This window comes from Cynoglossus semilaevis, chromosome 14, assembly GCF_000523025.1.
Source record: "Cynoglossus semilaevis isolate Cse_v1.0 chromosome 14, Cse_v1.0, whole genome shotgun sequence".
In the NCBI taxonomy this organism is placed as follows: Eukaryota; Metazoa; Chordata; class Actinopteri; order Pleuronectiformes; family Cynoglossidae; genus Cynoglossus; species Cynoglossus semilaevis.
In genome coordinates, this window is record NC_024320.1 from 26,367,581 (window position 1) to 26,375,776 (window position 8,196).

The following is an 8,196-nucleotide window of genomic DNA, read 5'->3' on the forward strand; positions in this document are numbered from 1 at the left end:
ACACACACACACACACCTACACACACACACAGAAAGGGCCTGTTTAATATCATTTACATAATGAGAGAGCAGCCACAGTAATAGCTTTTTCTTTCTCTTAAAATTCACCCCGGGCACAAAAAAAAAGAAAAAAGAGAGAGAGAGAGAGAAAAAGAGAGAGAGAGAGAGAGAGAGGAACAGAGTGAGGGAGAGAGGCAGGAACATACAGCAAAGAGAGAGAGAGAGAGAGAGGCAGGAACATACAGCGGTGGTGTCTCGTCCTTGTTTCTCTGAAACAACTCTCTGTCAAAGTCAAGGTCCAAACCTCCTCTCTGTCCCTGTGTCTCTCTGTCCCTGTGTCTCACTGTCCCTGTCACTGTCCCTGTGTCTCACTGTCCTTGGGCCTCACTGTCCCTGTGTCTCTCTGCCCCTGTGTCTCTCTGTCCCTGTGTCTCACTGCTTTGTCCACTCAGTCTTTCCTGTTTCATTTCACGTCATTTATAATAAATATTTGATCAACTTTATTCTACTCACAGCCCGACCACTGATGCCTGTCCTCAGTAACACACATCCATCTACAAAGACCGGGTCCTCGTCCCTGACCCCTCTGCTTTAAGACCTCTCCGTCTGCTGATGTACAGGATGGAACTCGACACCACAGAACCACACGTACCGCAATCTAAAAACGCAGGTACATCTTTTGAAATCAATGTGTAAATGTCATTGAAGTCCTTAGGAAGTCCTGGGAGGACGGTGGGCTCATGTTCGACTGAAATCTAAAGAGTAAAAGACATATCGGACTCCTGTGTCTGTGTGTGTCTGCAGAATGTCATCGATTCCTGGCCAAAATAAGACAAGGAAAAAACATGTTTCATCCGTAAAAGAGGGATCAAGTGTTGGATGGTGAAGAGAAGGGAAGGCAGGGGAAGACAGTGAGATCACTGCTGCTTCTTCTTCTTCTTGTCTTTTATCAGTATCATTATTATCAAGTGTGTTTTTTTTTTTCAATTTTCCTTCCTGCTTCATCCCTGTCTGAATATCCTCGTTTTTCTGTCCCATTTTTCTAATATTTCTAATGGACTTTTTCTTCACGACCCTTCGGTCTGGTCCTCACTGCCACCTCTCCTGATTTAACATGTCATTTACTGAACTCTCTCCTGTTCACAGTCCTCTGACCCCAGTGTTTCCTATCAGAGTCGTCAACTTAAAAACTCTCAACTCAAAGTTTTGTGTTTTTCTGTTTGTTTTTTACACTCCACTCCATCACCATGCTCAGACAAGCTTCCTTACACTCCACGTCCTTCCTTCCTCTCCCTCCTCCTCCTCCTCCTCCTCTGTCTCCTCCTCTCTTCCTCCGTATCGACAGAGCCGACGTGCATTTTGCTAAAACACGGCTGATGAATCATTGATGCTGCTGTTGAGGTTTCAGTGGCACAGGGGCAGCCGGATGTAAATAAGTGAGGACTATGAGGTATAGCTAACTGATATTCAGGCCTCCCTCTGAAACATTGATGAGATATTCCTGTGCACGTTTGCGTGCACGTGCACACACTCCTGCAACTGTGAAGGCTATTTAAGAAGGACTGATATGACGGTTGTTTACAACTCCGGACAGACATGGAAGAACTGAGGGGGCACGGGAGATCTGATGAAAGGAAGGGAAGGAGGACAGATTAGTGTTACCAAGTCAGGGAGGGAGGGAGGGAGAGAGGGGGAGGAGGGGGAGAGAAGGGAAGAACAACAAGGAAACAAGGAAGGAGAAAAGGAAGAGGAGTGATGAAGTCAATGGAGGAAGATGATGTTTCATGTCTAGGGGACAGATATGTCAGAGTAAACAGACTGTTACACACACACACACACACAGCTACATCACAGCAGCTGCCCCTGTGGGTGACAGGTGGCATGACACCTGGGACCTCCACAGCTGTCTGTCTGTCTGAGGTCCGAGGCTTTGAAGACATGTGATAATAGTTGGAGCAGTTAAAGGGACAAATGTAAACAAGAATTTCATACATAAAGCAGCTGTGATGAGCTGTTAACTGAAGGAGCTGTAAAACCAGAGGAACATTGATGTGGTTCCTGGCTCTTAATGCAGCCTGAACTATAAACACACACACACACACACACACACACACACACACACACACAGAACACTGTACTTAGTCTCTCTTAGCAGCTATCGTTAAAAAACCTCTGGATTATAAAACAACTGCTGCCATGGGGGCTAACAGGTGCCCCACGTTGGTGCCCCCTGATCTATAATGTTACGCACAATATGAACGGGGCGGGGGGTAATTACAAAACCTGGTATTTATCTATAATCAGGTGACCTTTGTGACCCCAACCCTCCACCTTAGCTTGATCTGGTTTTACTGTTGTGACTGTTCAGTGTTGGTTCATTGTTGTCTGTATTACTGTCAGGTGTAAAGGAAGAGGAACAACGTGAATCTCATCAAGTACACGATGATAAACCTCTGTGGGTTAAGGTTCTTGTCCAGGAACATGTGGGGATCAAGACCCCAACCAGGAAACAAGTAATGATTTGACATACTGTCAGATCCTTGTCACCGGGGCCTCTGGCCTCTGCCTTTAACTCCTCACCTTAGGCAGCAGGGGGCAGTGTGTCTGGGTGTGCCTGCTGACTGCTGGATTTGAACCTGTAACCTCCTGGACACCAGGAGGATATCACAAAGGCCAAAGACTCAAACTCACCAACAGTCAGTGTCAGAGACAGAGCCGGTTTGAACCGGTATCAGACTGGATAAATGTGACTAATGCTGGAAGTGACGGCAGAGTTTCTTAAGACTAGAAAGGATCAGAGATCTATGATCTTTCAAGACATTTTGCCCTCATTCAAAAACTCATCTATTCTCAATGCACACACACACACTGTACACACACACTGTAGACACACACACTGTAGACACACACACACAGTTCCGCACACTCACTTAAAGCACTTTCCAGGCCTCTTAGTGCCTCTCTCCCTCCCTGCACGGAGGAGCATTAACACAGTCATTTGCTCCACTCATACATCAGTGTGGTCAGTGCTGTGGTCAGTGCTGTTCCATTATTCATCAGCAGGGGTCAGTGCACACTGAACTGTGCTGGTCTGGACTCTAACCACAGATTGTAAAGACATTATCTGTTTCCCACAGAAAACAACAGCCACACTTTGGTGAGTGATTTAAAGAAGACACAGGTGTAGATGGCTGACAACACACACACACACACACACACACACACACAGATACACAATGTCACAGTTTAATGATGTTTAACTAACAGATTAACAGTTAACACTGACATCCACAGCTGTTAGAAATGTTAACATCAAATTAAACTTATGATAAACTACTGGATCGACTCTTCACCACCTGTACTCCCTCATGACTCTGTTATTATTGACCCCGGTCATTCAGGGGGTCAAAGGTCACTGGAGGAAAAGTAAAAACTCTACATTTACAAAACTAGAAACTTGTTTAAGGCTGTGAGGAAACATCCACATCATCACCGTATCAATCTCCTCCGTCATCAGTTGTTGATCTGTTTGATCAACTTTATCACCCTAACCCTCTGTTCCAAAGTCACTTCACAGGACAATAAAGTACTACATTAATTAAAGTCACTGCAGGAGAGAGAGAGAGTGTGTGTTTTTTCTACTTCTTAAAGGAACAACACTATAGGTTTCCACATGCACAGCAAACAGATATATTTAATACACACACACACACACACACACACTCTCCTAACCACACAGTAAGAACCCATTATCCTGTAACCACAGAACACAACAGCACCTTCAGGTTAAAAAACCAAACTCTCTGAAGCCCATTAAGTGTTGACCACAGAGCAGAGCACTTTAGACGCTGTTTCACTGTTAACCACTGTTTCTACACATTAGCTCCTCACCACACAGTCACAGTCTCATGTGCATTTCAACATCCATCCCAGTTTCTAGGTAAGTGTGATTGTGTGCTCTTGTTTCCTGGATCCGTCTGTGTGTGCGTGTGTGTGTGTGTGTGTGTCTGCGTATGTAACATGACACTTTAATGAAGGGAGGAAAAAACCAGAGAACTGAGCAGAGGCTCCACAAGAGAGCGATGTCAGAGGAGGGAAATATTGAGCGATGTTAAAAGAAAAAAGTTAAAAATCTGCAGATGTGGACGGATATCAGTACGGTCGGACCAGAGAGACACGTCGGATCCAGACTGGACTGATGGACAGGAGCAGGACAGAAAACTACAGCACACACTACAGTTACCACTGCTGTTCACCTACTCTAAGTTAATGTTGTTAATTGAAATCTATGAAAGAAAATATGAAATCCAAAGGCACGAAAAAGACAAAGAAGTGAGAAGAAAGAGAGGGAGACGATGTGGAAATGGGAGAGAGAGAGAGAGAGAGAGAGAGAGAGAGAGTTAACAGTGGAATTGTCAGAGAAGCCGTGATGAGGCGGCAGCAGTACATCTTGATCAACAGATGACTGATCATATCAGCAGTGGCCATCTTTCACCAGCCGCCGTTTGACGACACAACGTGACCCCCTCTACACACACACAAACATACACCAGGCTGCTCCCGCACACACACACATCCATTTCCCCCGACGTACCCCGAGGCAGGAGCATCAATAACGTATGGCCTGACCAGGGGCCTCCATTCATTCACACACACACACACACACACACACACACAGAAGTGTGCACAAGTACTCTCCCATATGTGACACTTTCTCATATTCATGCATTCATTTCATACACACACGCTGGTGCACATAAAAGGTGGTCAAGCTCCGGGAGAAAGACTGCGACACACACACACACACACACACACACAGACACACACACAATGACCCAACAATGTGCCTGTTTGCCCCGGGGGCTGTGGTCTGATCCCGGTCCCTGGACACAGTGTGTTTCTGCTGCTTTACTGAAGCACCACTGGGTGTCAGGAAAAAATGTAAATGAATGGGAAAAAATAGTTGTTTTTCTAGAAAACAGTGAAAGTAGAAAATAGATGAGAAACAATAAAAACATATGGAGCGAGCAGCAGACACAGAGAGAGAGAGAGACAAAGAGAGAGAGAGAGAGAGAGCCAAACTTCCGTGGTGTGCAGTGGGGGCTGCTGCCATCCACTGTTCTACCTTTGAACCACCTGCTCATTCTAGACTAAACCAATGAAGTCATTAGATCAATAAGTCAATGATATGGTGTAACGTACAGAGTGTTTTTTAATTGAAGCCTAATGTAAATAACAATAACAATTATTCTTCATTTAAAAATATATTTTTTCAGACAATTCTACGTCATCACTTCAGATGACGGATAGTTTCTGATTTAGGACATTATTCATTATTTATCCATTTGTCAGAAATTATATTATGGCTGTCAAATACAAAGAAAAAAATCAGATTAATCACAATTAATTGATGTAAATCATTTTTCTGTATATAGCTGGAACCAAAGACATATAACAGCAGGTAGGTGTGTGTGTGATTCTGTTTTTATCTGAGACTGATCCAAATACTGGAAATATTACTACAGAAAAATATACACAATTATAACTAACAAAGTTTGGCTTCATAGGTTCAGTGTTATTACTGTTCATCTTGACACAAGGGGGCGTCGGACCTGAAGTTGAATCCATGTGGCTAAATGACGTGTGTAGATGATGTACTGGAACAACAATAAGAGAATGGTCAATGGGATTGTTCAATACACAGTGTGTGTGTGTGTGTGTGAGTCAAATTTTAATCTAATAAATGTGACAACTGAAATGAAGTGCTGTAACAAGTGAGCGTCGTATAATCCATGATAGTGGACCATCAGACAATAGACAGCCAGCAGTGTGGTCTGTAGACTACCAGAAATCCACTCCAACAGCTGAGTCTACACGTGAGGACCAGACTGGAGTCTTCACCGTCTTTTGTCCTTCTCTAACGCTGCAGTCTTTGTTTTTCCTCTTATTCCTTGGACACTATCAAACAAACACACCTGGTGTCTGGTTCTGTTCACTCTTCAAACAGGAGCGACACCAGATCAGTTCACCACAGAACACACACAGCTCTGGTTCTTACCTCCGTACACGGCTCTTTGTTCTGAGTCTCTGAGTCTGTGACCTGCAGTCTTGTCCACAACCAGTTCAATCCAGCAGTGCTAAAAACAACAACAACAACAACAAAACAATCAGACCGACTGTTGAACAACAAGACAAAAAACATTTCTGGATATAGTTTTTTTATTTATTCTGATTCTACAAAGGCACCAGCAGTTGTGGCTGGTTCTTCCAGAACTTTCTATACAACACCTCATACACTGTTGTTTTCTTTTTCTCTCTTAAAATATTATAATTATAAATCATTTGAAAATCCTTTGGTGAATATTCAGCTACGTGTCCAGTGAGTGTCCAGTGACGAAAATCCTTTGGTGAATATTCAGCTACGTACGGACACAGCAGGGCTGAGTTCTTTACAGGTTGGTGAATGTAAATATTTGTACGAGGTACGTTAACAGCCTTCATCACAGATACACAGACACATTAAAGTGATGTACGTTGGCTGAGGAGTCATCTTCTCTGGGAGGCTTGGAGCCGCCCATGACTATTTAATAACAGAAACAAATCTGCTGCCCATAAAAAAGACTCAGCTTCTTAATTGGACTCTTTAGTTATTCCTGTTCATGTTAAATACTGGCACACAGAGTTTAAAGACTCATTATCTCGCTCTCTCTCATGTGGCTGTGTGGCACAGACACGCCAAAACCATGCTGTAGGTAAGGCGTCTCACACTCACACACACACACACACACACACACACGCCCAGGATAATTGTTACCTCCGTACTCTGAAGCCTGCAGTACCAGCCTGACGTTTTTTAAGTGTGTACTTTTCTTATTTAATTAATTAAAACGATTGTCAATGAACTTTAAATTAGTCCAGCATAAAATAATCATCCCAACGTGTGTGTGTGTGTGTGTGTGTGTGTGTGTGTGTGTGAACAGTGGCCCTCTGAATGTGTGTATGTGTTAATAATTAGCAGGCACTAAAGCGGCTATGTTAATTGCATTTAGGATCCTGCCTGGGGAGAGAGAGAGAGAGAGAGAGAGTGGGAGAGAGAGAGAGAACGAGGGAGGGGGAGAGAGAGAGAGGACAACAAAGAGACAGAGAGAGAGAGACTATCTCTCATCTCCTGTTCCTGAAATAGAGAATTCCCATATATTCAGAGATTTAAAATGGAGCGTGGAGCCCTGAGGAGCAGGAGAACACACAGTCTTTCACTTACTCTCTCTCTCTCTCACACACACACACACACACACACACACACCCCACCCTTGAGAGGATGGAGCTAACCTTAATTAGCCTAACACTGTGGAGAAATTGATTGAAATGCAGAACATCAATTATTAAGTCTAACTGTTTTTATAACCCCAAACACACACACACACACACACCATCGTCATCATACGGCTGGTGGAGGAGGTGGTGCTGGTGGTGGTGTTATGATAAGAAAGGACAGGTGTGAATAAATAATTTTATGCGAGCACACACACATGTGTTTCCGTGTGTGTGTGTGTGTGTGTAGTATAAGTAATGACACACACACACACACACACACACAGACTGTAAATGTGAATTAATTTTCTTTAACAAATCCCACACTTACATCAAATCAGTTTCATTCATTAAATAATTGCACTCATGTCTCTGAGGACAAAGATTAGCAGAGGCTGAAAATATTATTATTTTATTTTGTTTATTTATGTTCCGTTCTTGTTTTCTGTTAACGTCGTGGTCAAGTGCATCGACGGCTTCTCTTTCTCACATTATGTTGATGTGACTTATGACTTTAATAATAACAAAACATCAGTGTATTATTAAATCAATACAGGAGGGAGCGCTGCCACGCCGTTCTACTGATCTGATGTCTGCAGCCAACAGAGCCAATAAAGCACCGTGTAAACTGACCATTCATTTTTCTCCCCCACTTTCACTCTCAAAGTCCTGGTGTTACATCACATGTAGTGGCATAATTAGGTTCCTTCACTGACTTGCAACATGCTGTGAGTTTAATTTCCAAACATTCATGTTCAACAGAACAGAAGTCAACACCATCACACCCAGAGGAAAGAGAACTTCTCAAAGTTAGTTGTGTACTCTTTAAAAAAACTTTGGTGGAATTTTGTCTCTGATTATCATTATCATTATTATTATTATATC

General features: G+C 43.2%; 1 long non-coding RNA gene across 1 annotated transcript in view; it reads right to left on the reverse strand.

Annotated features, from left to right (window-relative positions):
- Positions 1–3,993: 3,993 nt before the first annotated feature.
- LOC103390300 (uncharacterized) overlaps positions 3,994–8,196 on the reverse strand; it is an 8,230-nt gene continuing 4,027 nt past the window's right edge. The window contains exons 2-3 of the long non-coding RNA XR_522676.3: positions 6,059–6,137; positions 3,994–5,958 (exon numbers count right to left, since the gene is read on the reverse strand). This is a non-coding gene — a long non-coding RNA (uncharacterized LOC103390300). The remainder of the gene's footprint in view (positions 5,959–6,058; positions 6,138–8,196) is intronic.